Source organism: Monodelphis domestica, chromosome 2 (genome assembly GCF_027887165.1).
Source record: "Monodelphis domestica isolate mMonDom1 chromosome 2, mMonDom1.pri, whole genome shotgun sequence".
Lineage (NCBI taxonomy): Eukaryota > Metazoa > Chordata > Mammalia > Didelphimorphia > Didelphidae > Monodelphis > Monodelphis domestica.
In genome coordinates this window covers 525,768,422-525,789,508 of record NC_077228.1, presented here as the reverse complement: position 1 = coordinate 525,789,508, position 21,087 = coordinate 525,768,422, and positions in this window count along the sequence as shown.

Genomic DNA, 21,087 nt, shown 5'->3' with positions numbered 1-21,087 from the left:
GCCCAGTCCAACAATGGACCTCTTGAAGGCACACCACCACCACCTACTTCCACTAAGGAATATCATAGACCTTTCACTTCCCCAATCAATGTTCCTTGCCCAGTTGTCCAGTTCATATCAGGTACAAGATATCCCCTGTCAGCCAGAAGCTTACCTAACATTTCTACTTTTACTGGAAGTATCTACTCCATTTGAACACACTGACCTCTTGCCTGGTGTCCATCTGCCTTGCCATCATTCTCAAATTTTGGGGCATTTTCTATTTTTCATGAATAAATTGTGCATGGACAGGAGTCCTTTATGTATTGCTTTCTCCCACTGGAATGTGTTTCTTTTCTTTTTAAAAATCATTTAACGTTAATTTAGAATATTTTCCCATGGTTTCATGACTCATATTCTTTCCCCTCTCCTCCTTCCTCCCCCCTCCCATAGCCAATGAGCAATTCAGCTGGGTTTTACATGTATCATTGATCAACATCTATTTTCATATTATTCATATTTGCAGTAGAGTGATCTTTTGGAGTCTACATCCCCAATCATATCCCCATCAAACTATGTGATCAAGGAAGTGTTTTTCTTCTGTGTTTCTATTTCCATAGTTCTTTCTCTGGATGTGGATAGAGTTCTTTCTCATAAGTCCCTCAGGATTGTCTTGTATCATTGCATTGCTGCTAGTAGAGAAGTCTATTACATTTGATTGTGCCATCTCTGTGTACAATGTTTTCCTGGTTCTGCTACTTTCACTCTGCATCAATTCCTGGAGGTCATCCCAGTTCACATGGAATTCCTCCAGTTCATTATGGAATGCGAGCTTCTTAAGAGCAGCGAGATCTAGATTTTTCTATTTGCTTCTACTTCTATAACAAAATGGACAAGTGGTGACCCTTTTCTTGAAGTTTCTCAGGGAGAGGGTGTCTATCACCTGCTGAAGAAGCCCTCTACACCTTTGGACAGTCCTAATTGCTAGGAAATGTTTTCTTAAAATTAACCTAAATTTACATTATTGTAATTTCTATGCATTCTACTAAATTCAGCTCTTTAGGACCAAACAGAATAAGTCAATCTCCCTTTCATGATTATGTGCCTCTTCAACATGTCACATTGATCCAGAGCTAGAAGAACTACTGTTTTTCCTGGTTTGAGAGTTAAGGTGTAAAATTTCAAGAGGACAGACCAACTAATCAATCAATCAGTAAACAGGTATTTATTAATGTGCCTTTTTTTCCTATTTAGTTGTTTCAGTTGTGTCTGAGTTTTCATGACCTCATTTAGGGTTTTCTTGGCACAAATCCTGTGTGGTTTGCCATTTTCTTTTCTAGCTCATTTGACATGAGGAAACTAAGGCAAAAAGGATTAAGTGACTTGGCCAGAGTCACATAGTTAATAAGTGTCTGGAGCAGGATTTGTACTCTTAGGAAAGATATTGGAGTGGTTTGCCATTTCTTCTCTAGCTCATTTTACAGTTGAGGAAACTAAGGCAAACAGTGTTAAGGGTGTTACCCAAGGTCACACAGCTAATACATATCTGAGGCCAGATTTGAGTTTATGAAGATAGGTTCTTTTGACTCTACGCCGGTCACTGTGCCACCCAGCTGCACTCCTTAAGGGTGCCCCACCATTTTAGCTAGGCTAACTTGTTTGCTCTGGGTGTGGCAATGAGTTGGCAGTTGGTACTGATAGAAGATTCAGGACCCCTTACCTCTTTCCAGAGAAGTGAGGAATTCAGGATGCAAGAAGAGATCTACATTTTTGGACATGGTCAAGTAGGAGGGACAGATTATAAGTCCTTATAAAAATGAATAAATAAATAAACAAAATGTTAAAAAGGAAGGAAAAAAGAGAGGGAATTGGACCAGCTGACCTTTAATATCCCTTCCAGCTTAAAATACATGATTTTATGAGAGTTTGAAATCACTGGAACCTTCTTGAATCCGTTAGAACTGGCCTGGAATTTTAAGTGTTTGTTTATTCTTGGCAAGGCTGAACTCTTTATTTATAAAGCAAGATTAAAAAGAATAAATTATCTCATAAAATGGACTCTGAAAACAAATTCAGGTTAAACTTGATGATGGCTAAGGTCCCTTCCTCCTTTAAATCAATGGTTTTTTGAACCTCATCCAATTAGGACATATCATTGGGTGGGAAGAGACATGTTGGATCTAGGTGTTGTATCCTAAGTTATGTCTCAATTAAGTCTCCAATTAATTGAACAGGGTTTGAAATTTTTTGCACCCTTCATCCCCTAGTGGAAACAAAAATTAAATTGATTTTTCTCTATGCTACAGATAAATAGAGGTAAGTAGGGAGACAATGCTATTTCCCACTGATGGGATTATAAGAAAAAAACCAACTCCTTCAGATGTCTTTGATGTTTCATAATGCCCTGTTACAGATCCTCAGAGGCAGCCATAGAAAGGATTTTGAGGATATAATTTTGGAATCCCACCTATTTTTTCCTTCTCTCTCTCTCTCTCTCTCTCTCTCTCTCTCTCTCTCTCTCTCTCTCTCTCTCTCTCTCTCTCTCTCTCTCTCTCTCTCTCTCTCTCTCTCCCTCCCTCCCTCCCTCCCTCTCTCCCTCCCTCCCTCCCTCCCTCCCTCCCTTCCTTCCTTCCTTCCTTCCTTCCTTCCTTCCTTCCTTCCTTCCTTCCTTCCTTCCTTCCTTCCTTCCTTCCTTCCTTCCTTCCTTCCTTCCTTCCTTCCTTCCTTCCTTCCTTCCTTCCTTCCTTCCTCCCTCCCTCCCTCCCTCCCTCCCTCCCTCCCTCCCTCCCTCCCTTCCTTCCTTCCTTCCTTCCTTCCTTCCTTCCTTCCTTCCTTCCTTCCTTCCTTCCTTCCTTCCTTCCTTCCTTCCTTCCTTCCTTCCTTCCTTCCTTCCTTCCTTCCTTCCTTTTGGCTCTAAGACAGAAAAGTAAGGACTGGGCAATGGGGGTTAAATGACTTGCCCTGGCTCACACAGCTAGGACAAGACTGAGGTCAGATTCGAGACCAGAACCTCATATCTCCAAGCCTGGCTTTCACTGAACCACCTAGTTGTCACTTCTACTTTCTTTCAATAATTTTGTATTTTGCCTCATAATGGACATGTAGATCTGTTCCTGGTGGATGCTTGGAACTCAGTTAAATTCTCTTCTACTTATTTGAATAGGATGAGGAGCCAATATTTGTATTTAAAAAAATAACAAACTATTTTCCATTTTAGAATTAGTACTGTGTATTGATTCCAAGGCAGAAAAGTGGTCAGGAGTAGGCAATGGGTATTAATGACTTGCCCACTGTCACATAGCTAGGAAGTGTTTGAGGTTAGATTTGAACCCAGAACCTCCCTTTTCTTGGCCTGGCTCTCAATCCATTGAGCCATCTAGCTGCCCTCCCATCTCTACCATTTGCATCGTTTACCTGGTACTTTTGGAGAGATGTTTCTGGATAGTACAGTGAAAGAAATCTGTTTCAGGCCCCCATTACATGTGTTGCTAGTGATGGTATCTTATGACATTTTAGCAGTTGAGAGGAATGCTCATAGGGTTAGCCTTTGCTAGAACACAGGACTTGGGGATGCAAATACTACTGATCTATGATTGAATCAAAGGGGGCAGCTTTCCATTAACAACAGAGCAAGATTCCATTATTGGATAATGGAAAGAGCCCTGGATATAGACCCAGAATGATTATATTCTTACCAGGCAGATTATTAGCTCCTTTAGGTGAGAGGATGCTTTATTTTTGTCTGTCTCCCGAATGTCTGGTACATAGTAGAACCTTAATAAATGATATTATTATATATTATATATTGTTATATATATAATATATATTATTATATATCTCTCTCTCTATATATAGTATATATATATATACTATAATATCCTGATATTCTGATTAATCATATTAGAATTATTCCCTCTTCCCCCAACCCCCACACCCCTGACCCATTCACTTAATTGCTACATCAAAAAGATGGCACCTGAGATGTGTTCTTTTGAAGAAATTAGGTGTTCTTCAGGATGGAGGTAAAAAGGGGATACAGCCAGAACCTGGGGGAACTCTTGTTTAAACCAAGGAGGCTACAAATGGAACATCAGAGAGGCAGTAGGTCATTTTGACTAGATAGGAGAGAATATGAGAAGGTGAATAATATTTGCCATTTGCCAATTTTTATTAAAGGTTTATTTTGTGTAAGGTAGAAGAAGTTGGAAAATGACAGTCTTTGATTTCAAGGAATTTATACTCAAATAAGGCAGAACTCCTAACCTGAGGACCAAGGACACATAGGAGGCCTTTGAGATTGTTGGAAAGGATCTGCAAATTCATATTATAAAAATATACCTCTATAGATTGTGTGGGTAATGTGCATGAGCACATACACACGTATTATTATTTTTCGAATGGAAGCAGTTACTATTACAATTGATAAAACACTAAAGTCTACTGGTGAGTGCCCACTGCACTCATTAAATAGGTAGACTACGTCTCAAAAAATAAAACAAAAAAAATAAATTGTTATTGATATCTCTTCTGTTTATATTGCCTAGATTTTCCCATGTCCTTCCTCTACCCTTCCAAGAGGACCATTCCTCATAGCAAAGAATTTTTTTTAAAAGAGGGAGAAAAAATTGTTGTTATATTTTTTAGCAAAACAGATAAACACATTAAATATGACTTAAATCTCTTATGTTCCACACTTGTAAAAGAGTTGATTTTGAACCAAGAGTGTAAAATTTCAGGAAGGTGACCTTATGCAATCATCAGAGCATTGATGGAACAATGTATATCACCCTAGCCTCATGTATGTGACATATGACAGCTGATGTGACCTTTTGGTATAAGTGAAAGGAAAACAATGCAAGCACATGTGTACTGGAAACGGTGTCCTTTTTCCCATGGGTATTGACTGAGGCAGCCATATCCCTCTATTACCGGTAACCCCCGAGAACGCTGCTACTCTCACTATCCTTTGAGGGATAATCAGAAGATATAGTAGGGGAATAATATTTCGAAAAGCTGTCATGTAGAAGAGTGATTAGACTTGCTTTGGTTGATCCCAGAGGGCAGAACCAGGAGCAATGGGGAAGTTGGGGGGAGGATTCCCAGAGAAGTAGATTTGGACTTAATTGGAAGAAAATACAATCTAATGATTGGAGTTGTCCAGAATGAGTGGTGCTGAAGGTGTAAATTTCTGGTCATTGGACATTTTCAATCAAGACTTCATTAATCTGGAATGTTGGTGCTTCCAACAAGGGTTGAAGTAGATAATATCTAAGGTTCCTTACTCCTCTGGGATCTTGGGATTTTGGGAGGTGGGCCTGAAATGAACTCTGAAGGGTCCGGATAGAGATGAGGGAATAATAATAACCAACATTTACATAATAGTGTAAAGTTTGTAGAATACTCTACAAATATTATATTATTTGAGTTTCATAATGGCTCTATGAGGTAGGTGCTATTATTGTCCACATTTCACAGATAAGGAAACTGAGGTGAACAGCATGACTTGTCCAGAGTCATACAGCTAAGAAATGTCTGAGGATGGATTTGAAATTAAAAAAAAAACTTTGAAATATACATTTATTAAATATAATGACAAACTCAATATTTTTGCTTAGGAATCTTTCACAAAATGCGTTTGTATATGTGTTTCTAGATGTTCCTTTAGGATATTCACATCAGCAGCACAGATTTGATTTTTTTGGCTCTCATTTTATTCTCCTTAACAAAGCTTCATATTGTGAAGATTGGATTTAGCTATTTCCTGATTGTAACAATGAAGGTACTTAGCTCTTCCTTTATAGTGAATCTAGAATTGTAATCCACAATAAATTTTTAGATTTTAATCTACAAAAAAGGTGATAACTTAGTATTTTAAGTACATCTACCCATTTTAACCACAAAAGGAGTTAAGTAACTATAAAAGGTGAACTTACCAAAAAAGGTATTAAGTAACCCAAAAAGATATAATCTAACCAAAGAAGTTGAGAACTAAAGAGTGGGCAGTCCTGGAGAGGAGCATCTGGTGTGATTGGTGGACGTGAAATTTAGGGGAGGTGACACAAGAGAAAAAGATCTTCAAAAAGAGGACTAAAGGTCAGAAGAGGATATTCAGAGATATTCAATTTGAGTTTCCAGTTGGAGGAAGCTCTGACTCAGAGGAGAGACTGGAAGACAGGCACTTGAGGAGCGACCGGAGGATAGACACCCAGACTTCTTTCCATTTAGATGGTCATCGTTGGTGAGTGAAAGGCTGACTTAGTGATCCCACCTTTCTGGAGGCATGAAGCCTCCAGGAAAAGGTCCATCACCTTGAGACTCTCTTCCCCTGGTTGGGGCTTAGAAATTTCTAACTGGCTCAGAGGAAGCCAGAGTTTCTCTCTCTCTCTCTCTCTCTCTCTCTCTCTCTCTCTCTCTCTCTCTCTCTCTCTCTCTCTCTCTCTCTCTCTCTCTCTCTCTCTCTCTCTCATTCCTTAATATCTGCCTTCTATTGTAAATAAACTACCATAAATTCCATTTACTTTAATAATTCATTTTGGAATTTAGAAATTAAATCTCTGGTGACCACCTATATAAATATTCAAAGTCCAACCACAAATTAAATTTAGCCATATGATGGAGGCAAAGCGTGGTAGGAACTTAGTGAATTAAGCTGAACTGACGACTGTGATAGGCCTGGAGCTTTATCCATTTTGCCACCTTGCTTGATGACTGTTGGAATAGATGATCTTTAAGGACCTTTCCAGCTCTAAATCTATGGTCCTATAAATATGATCTCATAATCCCTTATGGGGACTTTGTTGAAGGTGGTTAATATCAAGCGAGGTAGTTTAGACTTGATGGCGTTTGGGAATTCATTCTCTCACTTAGATGAAAGAAGAAGGTTGAACTTGGACTTTCCATGATGTGAAACCTAATGCGGTTTTACTGCCACCACCTTGCTGTCTTGCTGACTTTCCAAGAGGAATAACTCAGCCATCTACTCTGACTACACTCCTTCCTCTAATGCCTGTGATGGAGAGGTTGCCCACCATAAAATCCCAGAGAATTTGGATCCATGAACCCTACCAGTTTATTGAAGAGATTTAGCATCTAGGGGAAATATAGAACAATGAATTTGAGGGTAGGAAGGTCTGTCTTCAAATGCTATCTCAGATACTCACTAGCTGTGTGACCTGGAACAATTTGCTTCCTCTCTCTCAACCTCAGTCAACTTTTCTGTAAAATGGGGCTAATAAGAACACCTACTTCATAAGGTTGTTTTGAGAATCTAATGAGATAATATACTCACTAGATAAACATTGGCTGCTAGCTGGTATTCCAAGGAATTCTCCCCCTAATGCTGTTGTTTGGCATATGGGTGAATCTGTTGTCCAGACGTCACCCACAGAGAATCAGGGATTCAATCTAGCCCTAATCCTATCCTAAATCTGCCAGTCTCATTTTACAGATGAGGAAACTGAGGTCTAGGGAAAATAAAGTGGCACAGAGGTGCCAAGTACCTGAGGCAATATTTGAACCCCTGTTCTCCAACTCCAGACCCAGAGCTCTTTCCATTATGTAACACTGCTTATTGTTCTGCAGATGGCTGGCAAAGGGGAGGAGTGATAAGGGTCAGGGAGAAGGGAATTAGGCTCTCTCTGAGACAGGGGGTCCTACCCTTACTAGCATGGTTCTGTGGATATGCAAAAGGGCCTTGAAGAACAGATTCCTTTCAATATCCAGTTGTGTTCAAATTCTTGCCTTTCCACTTGTCTTACCTATGTGAATTTTGGTGAGGCATGTAACTTCCACCCAGTTTCCTTCTCCATAAAATAATAGATTCGACTAGTTGTCTCCTTAAGTCCTTTCCAGATCTATGATTCTGTGATTTATAGCAATCAGCTTGCTGGTGAGGCCATAAGTCAGTCTGTAAGGCAGCCAATCCATTAGGGTGTCAGTCAATGAGCTGAGCCATTAACCAACATTTAGGTAAATATACTCCTCTACTTTTTTCTTTCTTTTTCTTTTTTAAAAACTCTTTTATCTTCCATCTTAGAATCAATAGAGTGTATTGGTTCCAAGGCGGAAGAGCAGTAAACACTAGACGATGGGGTTAAGTGACTTGCCCAGGGTCACACAGCTAGGAAGTGTTTGAGGCCAGATTTGAAGCCAGAATCTCCTGTCTGTGGGCTTGGCTTGCAATCCACCTAGATGCCCCTGTCCTCTTTTTCAATGTTTTGCAGAATTGTCTTTCCTTGTTATAAATGACTGAGACCAGGGAAGAGCTTCTTTGATGCCCCTTCCCTCCATTTAAATGTCTGCCTCTGAACACTAAAATCCTCTGAATGCAATAAGATCATCTCCCCATTTGCTGGTCCAATGACCTTCAGCAGTTGAAATTCTTTACCTCTTCCTTTTGCTGACTCCATTGTTTTTAATGAGATTATGGCAAATGACAATGGCATGGCACTACCTGATGCTTCTCCCCCAATTCCTGGGTAGCTTTCAGGGCACAGGGGGTGAGGCCAGTAACTGGGGACTCTGCCAACATTGTTGCCCTGTGGGGGAAGCTCCATCAGGCAATGAGGAGGCTCAACTAGGAGTTAGGCATGATTCTGAGGGAGTGGGATGAATGAGGAGAATGTGGACAGCTTCCCTGCTTGCTTCCTTGGAGACGTGAGTTACTTACGCCTCCAGAAACAAGAGAACATGGACTTCCCTGGTGTCCTGGCTCAGCCCCAAGGGTGGATGGACACTTAAAAATTATTTGTGTATCTGATGAGGGGGTAGGCTGCACATGGGCAAACTAGAAGTCCCTGAGAACTTTTTCCTCTCTCTGCTCCTTCTTTCAGTCTTCTTCCATGTCTCCTGGCTTCATTCTTCTCCCCTTAGATCAAGTACAGACACTCTAGGGGGACCTCACTAGTCTGCTGCAATGTCTTCATGGCTCCTTCCACAATAACCATAAAGAAGTGATTTAGAGCTGGAAAGGACTCCAGAGGCTATCTAATCTAACTTGTTTAATTTAAGAGGAGGAAGCCCTGTCATTCTATTAATAAGGAAACTGAGGCATGAAGGGGAAGTAATTGATCAAAGACCACAGGGTCATAGCTTCAGAGATGAAAAGAACCTAAGATATCATTAAATCTAACCATGTCATCGTATTGTTGATGAAACTGAGACAGAAAGAGGATAAGTGAGTTGCCCAGGGTCACACAACTGGGCAGGATTGCTGTTAAGTCAGGATTTGAATCCAAGCCTTCCTGATTCTGAATTCAGTGCTTAGTCACTATACCTTGCTGCTTCTCATATTTGCTTATATTCTAACATGTATACACAAAAGTTTATCTAAAATATATGGTAATCAAGAAAAGCTGTATGCTCTAGGGGAAAGCAGAAAGGCAGGGAAGGGAACAAATATTTTTATAGCATCTATAACATGCAGGCACAGGGCTAAGTGATTTTTAATGTTTTATAATCATTATCTTACTTGATCCTCGCAACAACTCTAGGAAGTATTATTATTATTTTATAGGTGAGAAAACTGAGATATACAGAGACTCAATGATTTACCCAGGTTCACAGAACTAGTAAATGTCTGAGATCTCATTAGGTCTTCCTGACTTTAGGCCTGGGAAGGAAGAGCCCTCTTGGTTAGACCTTGTTCCCATTACCCACAGACCTCTGTCTCTTTTCCTATGCTGCCCTGGTCTGGAAAATGACGCCCTATGGGTTTTCCTTGGATTTCCTGACCATAACTCCATCTGCTGCTCTTTCTAATTTTTTGTTGGAATAATTGGGAGATAGAGCTGGACTGAACTGTTTTCTTTTGCTTCACCATCTTTTCTCATCCAATTTGATGGTAGCTTTCATATCTAACTTGTGATGAACTACTATGACCAACTTTCCATGCTTCTTTACTTGATTTGGGGGATCAGCCTCTGAGGATTGCTGAATCAGGCCATGTTCATTAGTTAATTCCTATTACTATCTATTCCAGGATATCAAGCTAGAATCAAAATACCATTGAGGCTTTTTGCAATTCTATTTACCTCCCCTTTTCTTCTTGCTGATAGAATTAAGAGACCTCCCTGTGCCTCTCTGGTTGTAACACTTTCCTAAATTCAGTTATAAGAAGCACCTACTCTAGGATCAAGGTCTGTCATCTTGAGATCAAGGTTGCTTGTGTAATCTTGACTAAATCACTCATAGTTTATAGGTCATAAGTATATAGCACCATCAGGGACCTTGGGCACCATCTAGTCTAATCCCCTCACTTCACAGAGGGGAAAATACTCAATTTCTCTGTGTTTCTTCATTTATAAAATGAGGGTGTTGGGTCCCTCTTCTAAGTATTATGGATCAAAAGTGAAAAAATGTCATCATCCCTCTTCTCCAGTAGATTACACTCTAAAGGGGTCTTGGTGGAAGAGATGACACACACAGAACTAAGTATAACATAATGCAAAATGTAATAAGATAAAGAAGATCTTGAAAAATTATTTGAATACATTTGAAGATGAATAAATCTCTCTAATATAAAGCAAAGGATTCCTTGTCCTCTTCTGTTTCTGAATTTTAACATCACTGGACAGTTTCCTGATGGTCACATCAGATAGTTACCTGACAATCAGAACTGACAACTGCTTGACAGGCGGACCAAGAAATAATTGGAAAATAAGACTGGATAGCTGTCTCCCATTGATCTGCTTTGACCAGTCACTTGTTGTTGATTTAAAATATGTCTGGGGTCTGCCTACTGATGACCTTTTCATTCTCTTCCAACGTGTCTTCTGAGCTAAATAAAGAGAGAGAGAGAGAGAGAGAGAGAGAGAGAGAGAGAGAGAGAGAGAGAGAGAGAGAGAGAGAGAGAGAGGTTTCTGGTATTTGTTGTATTCTTTTCTTCTTCAATATCTGTGTGGCTCATCCTGGCCCAGGATTGAGTGAAGAATGGTTATGTGAATGGAATAGCATGGTACTGCTATTCCCTTTCCTTGTCCCTTTCCTTCCCCATACAATTGACTCCAATAGTAGGTGCTTAATAAATGCTTGTTGGTTGATTGATGCCTTTGGCTCATTTTCATTTAGCCGCTGGGACTATTATTTTACTTTCTTTGTTCTGAAGCACTGCATATACAAGTTTTTCTGGGTTTATTTGAATTCTTGGTGAAGAAATTGCTTCTACAGGGACAGACAGACACTTTCCTTCCAGTTCGTGGTCAGAGAGCTATCTGGGGGCAAGGAGAATTGAAATGACTTGGTCAGGGCTACACAACCAGTACCTATGTCAAAGGCAGGATTGGAAGCCCAGTCTTCCAGATTTGGAGCCTAGCTCTCTATGCATCGTGCCTGTTGTTTTAAAGACTCTTCCATTACATTCATTAACCACAGTTTGGTCAACCATTCTACCAGTCAGGGGGCATTGCATTCATGTTTTATTGACATGTTTTATTTTGCTACCAAAAAAGTGTGCCAAGACTGATTTATTGTATACGGCTCCTTTCCTTCTGTTGTTGATGTCTTAGGATATTTGCCCAGTAGTGGGACAGCTGGACCAATGATATGAAGAGTTTAGCAACATCCTTTGCCTAGTTCTAAGGTGCTTCCTAGGATGTCAAGCCAAGAAGTCTAGAGAGTAGAACCAAATTGGCAGAACTACAAAGGTAATAAAATAGCAGCCCCGGGATTTAAGTCCATTGACTGAATTATTTTGTTATGAACTACTGTGACAAACTCAAGGCTTCACTAGGACCCTTTTTTTGTTTTGATGTTCTGAAACTCTTCTTTCTCTTTTTTCTCTGCCTTCACAATCTCCTTCTTACATTCCCTTAAATGAGTCTACAAGCATTTATTAAATACCTACTGTATTCCAGATACTGTGCTGTGTTAGAACCACACATAAAGGTAAAAGAGGGTCCTTTCTCTCAAAGAGCTCATAGACTAATGGAAGAAACATCAGCAAACAATTATATGTCAATGAAAAATACACATTATAAACTGGAGTTAATCAGGGTGGGTATTGGCGTTCAGGGATGGGAGAGAAGTTCAGGAAAGGTTTCTTGGACAATGTGGGATTTTAACCGTGGCTTAAAGGAAGCCAGGGAAACCAAGAGACAGAGATGAAGAGGGAAAGAATTTTGTTCTTTATCTGGATGGGGATGTACAGAATTTAGAGGAATAGGACATGACTAACCTGTGGTGATAATCTTGGAAGAATCATATGGTCATAGATTAAGAAATGAGGCCTTAAGACTGAGTCCAACCCCCTTAATATATAGATGAAGAAACTTGGTCATAGAGTTAAATGACTTATCTAGGGTCACATGGTAGGTAAGGGAATCAAGAATTGAACCCATAATCTTCCTGACTCTAGATCCAATGTACTTTATAGCAATAGTGTCAAACTCAAATAGAAATGGATCCATAGAACTGTTTGTAAGGATCTCTGTGGGCCTAATATTGACTTAGAAAATCATATGCTCATGTTATCCATGCTTTATTATATTTTCATTTAATTTTGTTAAATATTTCCCAAATACATTTTAATCTAATTCAGGTCACATTCAGGAGTTTTGTGGGCCATGGGCAATCTGTGTATTTAATATCTTTGCTAAATAATGTAGTAGAAGAAGTCCTGGACTTGTAATTAGCAGCCTTAGAATTGATATGTCATTTACTAATTTATATCAAATTGCTTGCCTTCTTTAGGGAAGTTATAAAAAGGATGGTGAGAACATGACACTCAAAATTTATATCTTTATTTTTGCTAATATTTTATTTTTCACAATTGTACTAAACAATTTTAAATTGTTTTTTTAAAACAATTTAAAAAATTTTTTTAAAATTCTTTTGAGTTCTAAATTCTCTCCTTTTCCTTCTTTTCCCTCTTCCCTGAAATAATAAGCAATTTGATGTAGTTATACATATGCAGCCATGCAAAACATATTTGGGACTAGAAATTTAAAAAATACAAATGTAAATAATTTTGTTTTACATATAATTAAAAAACAAACATAAAAATTAAATGATTTATCATTTACTAGCTTTGTGATCTTGGGCAAATCATTTATTTTAAAATAGGGATAGAAATTCTCCTACTGGCTAAATCCCTGGGTTATGGTGAGAATAAAATAAGATAATGGATGTGAAATACTTTGTGAATATTAACATATCAATGTGGGGTGTATGGGGTGCTCAGGGAGGGGTAATATCTCTGGTATGGAGGGCTTGTCGTGCCCTTCTAGGGCAGCTCTCCAGCCACTGACCCTCACCTGACACCCAGCTCTCACTTGTGGCTCCTAGTAGCTGCTAGCATGTGGCAGCGGCCACACCCTGGGCAACGGCTTCGACAGGCCGGCTAAACCTTGTGAGGGTAGCCATCGGGTCGACGTCAACCCCTGGTGAACCAGGGCTTTGCTCACCCAGCATGTGAAGACTGCTTCGGCGGAACAGGCGGAAGAAACCAATAAGAAGGTTCAACGGCTGAGATGGTGACGCAGCAAGGCACTGTGGAGTGCTTAGGGCATGTTGGAGCACAAAGGACAACACGGCCATCCAATGCAGCTGAGGAAGTCTCCAGGTGTAATGACTTTTCGTGCCAATGGACCCAGGCTTCCAACGCCGAGAGAGTGAGACTGTCTCTGTGCATCGGCTTTTCCACTTAAATCTTCACGCACAAGTGTCTTTGTGCACAAAAACGCACAAAGACAATCGTCATCCTCAGTTCGAGAGACAACCAACTAACTAATATCAATGTAATCTCTCATCATTCACATATTCTTGGATTTCCAGAACATCAGTTTTCTTCCCATTAACCTCCACTTGTCTGTAATTTAAATGAAAACCAACTATGAGGTGGAATAGAGACCTGGCAACTGAAGTTGGTCTTGGAGGGATTATTGCCTCAAGATGACTGCTATAGTAACTCCTGGAGTCAAGAACATCAGTCCTAGTTCTGGATCTTCCTCTAATAGACTTTGGCAAATATTTAGGTGCCATGACTTCACCTTTTGAGGTTTAATTTTATTCATTTATAAAGTCAGAGGGCTGGAGAAGAAAGATGAATGTCTAGGTCAGTTGCAGTCATGGTGTTCTGTAATTTTAAAACACTCTATTAATTTATCATTTTCTTACCTAAACCCTTTTGACCTTTCCAAAAAATTTGATACACTGACCACATTTAAGAGTGTATGCCTCACTCTATACCTGTTGTCCAACACATTTGTATTGATAAAAGGGAGGTTGATTTCTTCATTACATCTTTGGAGTCCTATAAACTGGAGTATTCAAATTTCCTTCTAATCATCCAGGATCAATCTTGGATTAATCTTTGATTCTTCTTTCTCTGACACTCATCTCTCCCTCCTCCATATTATAAAGTAGTAATTATCAAAACTGTCTGGTACTAGCTAAGAAATTGAAATGTAGAGCAATGGAACAAAACAGATAGAGTAACAGAACAGAACAGACATTGAACAAGAATAAATAATACTAAAAGATTATAATACTCATATGTTTGACAAAAATAATGATTCTAGCTTTTGGGATAGTAATTAACTATTTGGGAAAAATTTCTAATACATTATTTAGTCTTAATTCTCCCTCCCTGACATCTTTTAGGTCTGTTCCTTTCTTTACACTCACACAGCAACTGGCTAGTTTAGACTTCCTCACTTCTTGCCTGTACTATTTCGACAGTCTTTTAAAAGCTGTCTCAGGTTCTAATGATTCTCTTCTCTGGGCTCCACTCCCTACTTTCTAGAAATTTTTCTCACCATGACCCAGAAGCCTTTTAGCCCTAGAAGACCATTCTTCCCTGTGGCCCTTTTCCATAATTAGTTGGTTCCTCTTAGAAACTCAATTTTAAGGAAAGTTCCAAAGCTGACCATATTCATTTTTATTCTTTTCTTGGACCTTCTTCTAATTCTCTAGACTCTTGAGGACCCTTATAGCTTTCAATCTATGAGTAGATTTTAAGTTTATTCTAGAATTCTATGATTATTTTATGGACATCTGTGACCAAATTCAGTGGCATATTACTGATAACATTGTGACAATCACCTAGTTATTGACTCACTTCAGGAATGATATTTGGATAATCCTGTAAAAAGAGAGAGAAGAAATGCTGGTGGTATAGCTTATTGGGGTTCTACGTCCAAGATATCAGTGATCATTCCTTCTTTTAATGCCTTCTAAACTCTCTGAGAAGATCATGATCCAGAACAGATTGGATCTGTAAACCTATCAGCCAGGCCTGGGCACTTGCATTTGGAAATATTTCTCTCTGCAAATAAAATTGCATAAACGAGAGAGAGAGAGAGAGAGAGAGAGAGAGAGAGAGAGAGAGAGAGAGAGAGAGAGAGAGAGAGAGAGAGAGAAAGAGAGAGAGAGAAAGAGAGAGAGAGAGAAAGAGAGAGAGAGAAAGAGAGAGAGAGAGAAAGAGAGAGATAGAGATAGAGATAGATAGAGATAGATAGAGGGAGAGAGAGAGGAGAGAGAGAGAGAGGAGAGGAGAGAGAGGGGGGAGAGAGAGGTGGGGGAGAGATGGGGAGAGAGAGAGAGAGGAGAAAGAGAGAGGGAGAGAGATAGGAGAGAGAGAGGGGAGAGAGAGAGAGAGAGAGAGAGAGAGAGAGAGAGAGAGAGAGAGAGAGAGAGAGAGAGAGTGTGTGTGTGTAAAAGGTCCATTTAATTTTGGCTCTAAAAAATACCAAGAGGGGATTGTTGACTCATCTCCCTGGCACAGCAACGAGGATATTATCAAATTAATTTCATTTATGAAAAGGTTGAATACTCAAGGGGCTTCTGGAAAGCCACAAAACCACACAGTTTTGGTGGAAAGTGAGGAAGCATATGGAAAAGATGAATTCATTAATGAACGAGAAAATAAAAGAATAGCCTTCTATTGAAAAGTCTTCATTGGAGCAAAAAAGTCCAACATACATTTTGAAGCTCGCTTTTATAAGAAGCAAGATAAAAGACGAGAAAGAGTACATTGAGACTTTGTTGTGCTTTGAGTCCCTTTGGTTCCATGGCTAAATGTAAACAGCTCCAGGTCATTAAAGAACCACACAGGTAGTTCATGTATGATTCAAAATTAAATACTTCTAAAAAGAGAATTTCTGTTGAGTGAGTTCTGTTTTTTCATAGACTTTCAATTTGAAATAAGAAATGAGTTCTGTTGAATAATACGATGGGCTTTGTTACAGTGAGATCTCAATTAGGAATTATAAAAAATGATTAAAAGCACATTTTCAAAGAAAATCCCACTTTGATGCATTGTTGTTAGGTGGTAGTGACCTTGGATTCTTTAGTACAATGCCATGGAGCTCAAGTGCTGCTGGAAATTATCAAATTAGAAAAAAAATGATATAACAATAAATGCTGGACCTGGAGTTCAAAGGATCATAGATGTAGAGTTGTAAAGGGCCCCAGGGCCATCTAATAATCTCTTCATTTTACACATGGGAAAACTGAGGCTTAGGAAATTAAACAACTTGTTCAAGGACAAATAGAGAAGAATTCAACCCAGGCTATGTGATTCCAGAACCAATGTTCTTTTCATTGTACTAGAAATAACCCGTTTCAGATCCAGTTTCTGAGACTTGATAGCTTTGTGAACACTGGCAAAATCATTGCTCTTTCTTAAACCTTTGTTTTCTCATGCCTTAAATGGGGACAATAATATCCATATTACCTATCTGGGAGTGCTACTGTAAGTATCATAGAATCATAGGGCTGAAAGAGACAATAGAAACCACTCAGTCCTATGCTTTCATTTTATATACAAAGAAACTGAGGCTCAAAGAAGCTAAGAGACTTGGTAAAAGACACAGAAACTAAGAAGTGGGAACTAGATTTGAATCCAAGTCTTCTGACATCAAAGTGGATAGTTAGGGAACTAGATGAGGAGTCAGGAAGAACTGATTTCAAATCCTGAATGTTGAATCAGGAAGATCTGGTTTCAAATTCTGCCTTGGACTTGTATGATCACTGGAAAGTCATTTCACTTTCCCTGTGCCTCATATATAAATTAGGGAACTGGACTCAATGGACTCAGTGGTTGCTAAATGTACTTTCAGTTCCAACCTTATGATTCTATCATCTTGTTTGTCCAGAGAAACACATGGGGATTGTTTAATAAAGCATGGAGTGAGAGGCTTTGATAGAGAACTCATCCCCATGAAGTCATGAATTTTTGAATATTTAAAAAGAAAAATAATTTTGTAGTGAATGAATGAATATTGGCTTCAGTGTACCTATGGATTCATTATTATGAGTATTCCAGTTTGGGTCACAACTGTTCTGTAGCCTTCATTACTTTCTTCAAAATTTAGCTCAAGCACCATATTCTACATGAAACCTTTCTTTGTCAACTCATCTACTTCTCCCCCTCCTCAACCTTGATCACCTAGTATTTATTGTGCTTATGCTTATACATGTAAATGTTGTCTCCCACAATGGAATGTCACTTCCTTGAGGGCAGATGATGTCTCATTTTTGTCTTTGATTTCCCAATGCCTAGCATAACTCTTGGTACATATTGTTGTCCAGTTGTTTTTTAAGTCCTGTCTGACTCTTTGTGTATTTCATTGGTAGAGATACTAAAGTGGTTTGCCATTTCCTTGTGTACCTCATACTACAAATGAGGAACTGAGGCAAACAAGGTAAAGTGACTTGCCCATAGTCTCATATCTAGTATGTGTCTGAGGCCAGATTTGAACTCAGGAAGATGGCTCTTGTTGATTCCAGGCCCACACATTATCCATCATGCCATCTGTCTGCCCCAAGTACATAGGAAGGATTTAATAAATATTTATTGATTTAACATTGATTTGATGCAATTCTCATTTCCACTTGTTTATAGGTCTTTTGTAGAGAATTCTACCAATATGTCATAGCATTGAGAACTCAATAACCTTAGATTAGAAAAGTAATATGAAATAGAAGTTGAGTTGATAAGGAAAGGCTTCCTGTAGAAGATGGTGCTTTAGACTAAAAAAAATTACAGGAGACAAAAGAAAGGCCATGAAACAGAAGGTGAATATGAAAAACGAAAAGAATATGAAATAATGAAAGGAATCTACCAGTGGAAGAAGAGGGCTGGCATGGCAGAGGGATGCTCCAGGGCAAGAAGGCGATAGAACTTCAAGGAAGTTCCATAGCTGAGTTATAATGGCTATGCCATCAGGGAGAAGAGACTAATAAATACAGCCTGGAGTAGATATACCAAGGATACACACATGGATGGATGCAGAAATATAGCTACTTGAGGGAAGAAAGCACCTGTAAGGGGAATGACTCCTTGAAGGAGAAAAGAAGGCTAGTCACAGATTTGAGAAAGTATTTCCAGGAACCAAGAGTTGTGAGATTAGCCTTTGGAAATATGTGATCTCTACATGACTGCCATTTTCTAAGCTTCCCCCCCCCCCCGATTTTGTGTGTATATATGGGAGAGTGTATCCTCATATTGTATGCAGGAGGGTGTTTTGTACCAACTATCCTTACTAGATTATGTTAGTAAAATCCTTTGCTAAATATTAATTGAACCTAGCTGATTGTTAATGGAACACACACCCAGTGGGGGCTTGTGGCTTAGTTACATGTCTAAAGAACCTCAAGAAACATCACAGTTACCTATAAAAGATCCCTGGAGAAAGAGGGGGAAGTAATCATGTTCTTGGGAGTGAGAGTTGGAAAGGAATCTTGGAGGGGCTGTAAGGGAGTGATCAACTTGGGATCATCGAAAAGAGTGTCCCATTTGTGACATCTCATCCAAGCCCCAGAAATTTTCTGAGCTTTCTTTGTAGTGTGGAAGTCACCTTACAAATGAAGCTTGATGAACCCTATCAAGCTAGAAGGACCTCAAAGATCAGATGATTACTGTTGTCTGAGAATCAGCCAAGCCAAGTACCAATAGTACTCCTCCCCATCACTTGATAATGGATTCTTCAGCTATGGCAAATTATGATTAGGAACAAAAAAACCCAGATTGGATTGTGTCTAGAACTAAATGAATAATCCTTCTAAATTTAATTATATTCTAAATAATAATAATATGTCCTCTAAATTCTCCCTAGGTATAGAAGTCTATGATTCCAATATGTCATATATTTAAGTATTTTTAAATACTGTGTTTAAAAATATTTTATGTGGTGATATTAATATTATATTGAAGTAAAAATACAGTAAAGATACAAGAATTTGGGTGACTAACTGCCTCTACTTAATGCCCATGACAGCAAGAGCAGCCTTTGAAGCTTTACCAATTTACCAATTTATTGCTGTTTTACCCCTGTCATATGCCTCTTTGCCACCAACCTCTGGGTCACATTTCTGGATTGTGATAGGTCTTTTGGGCAGAAAGAGCTAAGGGGACACAGTTATAAGCCCCGAAATATCCAGGTTCCAATGTCTTATGGGACATTAGTTAGTTTGGCAACAATCAAATGCTGTAAACCAAAGACTAGGTTAGAGGCAGAGATCCTGGGTTTGATTCTTAGCTCTGTTGCTGTATGAACTTGGAAAAGTCACTGGACTTCTGGACCTCTAAGGTGGCTTCTCATGTTCATTCCATGAATTTCCCATGATATTTGGGCCTTCAGTTTCTGACATTTGCTTATTTACTCCTGACTGCTAGGAGTATTCCCAAACTGTCAGGGCAGGAAAAATGATGGTGGTTGACAAGCTCTGGCTTGTTGGGCTCAGCAATAGAGGAAAATCCCATGAAGCCTAGTGGAAAGGGTGGGTAGAGTATAAGTCTGCAGAGACTTGGAACATCCCTTCATACAAGGATACCCAGGGAAGCTGCCCAAGAAATGGGGCTAGGAGGGAGCTATAAAGGTATAGGTATGAATGGAATAAAAGAGGCACCCAAAGAAGGAGGTGATCATGGAATCTATAATTCAGTTAATCAACAAATATTTAATAAGCACTTACTGTATTTCAAGCACTGTACTTAATTCTGAAAATATAATGAAAGGCACCCCCCCCCCAATAAAACCACAACAGTTTAGGATTTTAAAGATAGAAGGGACCTCAGAAGTTCTATAGTCTACCCTTCCAATTATGGATTCGATAAAAAATCAATCAATCAACAAGCCTTTATTAAGTTCTAATTTGTAGGCTGCAATTAAGTTACACTATGGATAGAGTGCTAAGTCTGGAGTCAGGAAGACTTGAGTTCAAATCCAGCCTCAGACACTTACTGACTGGGAGAGCCTGGGCAAGCCTGTTGGCCTCAGTTTCCTCATCTGTTAAATGAGCTGGAGAAGGAAATGACTAAGCACTTCAGTATCTTTGTCAAGAAAAAAATGGGGCAGAGAGGAGTCAGACACAATGGAAACAACTGAACAAAATAGCACCAGGCACTTTGCTAGCTCTTGGAATACAAAGATAGTGAAGGAATCCCTGTCCTCAAGGGGTTTACATTTGGTACAAATACAGGCATAAATAAGACACATAAAAAGCAGATATAGAGTAGCTTCATTTAGGGGGGCACCAACAGGTAGGGGGAGGGAGAAGCATGCATATAAGATTCTAAAGACTTCTGGCAAACTGGAGATATTAAGCTGTCTTGCATTAATTTTGAATTTTTCCTGTATTTGCTTGCATACAGGATAAGTGGTCATCCCTGATAGAATGGAAGCTCCTTGAGAGTAGGGACTGTTTTATTAACAGTGTTTTGCACGGAGTAGATACTTGATAAATGCTGCTGATTTGGGTGTGAGTTTAAAATTTAAGACGATTTTAAGCTCTTATGTTTGGACAATATCGTAGATCCACTTGAATCAATTTACATGAAATGAAAGCTAACCAAATGGATTCTCCTTTCTTTCTTCATTTTGTGATAAAGAACGTCATGTTTTATAAAAAAAATCCAGGTCAAGTTCTTATCCTAGTCTGGAATTTTTCCACCAGCTCTCAGTGGAAAGAGTCTCCCCTCTCCTTGAGATGACCACGTGGGATGACTCTTCATGATGTTTCCAGTGATTCTGGAGTCGAGCATCTGAGTGTGCCCATATATCTCTGTCTGGAATTCCCCTCATAGTTTGTGGCTTTTAAAATTTGCAACATGTTTCATAATCAAACTAATGGAGCTGGAGAAATATAGGATGTAGTTAAGCCCCTGTT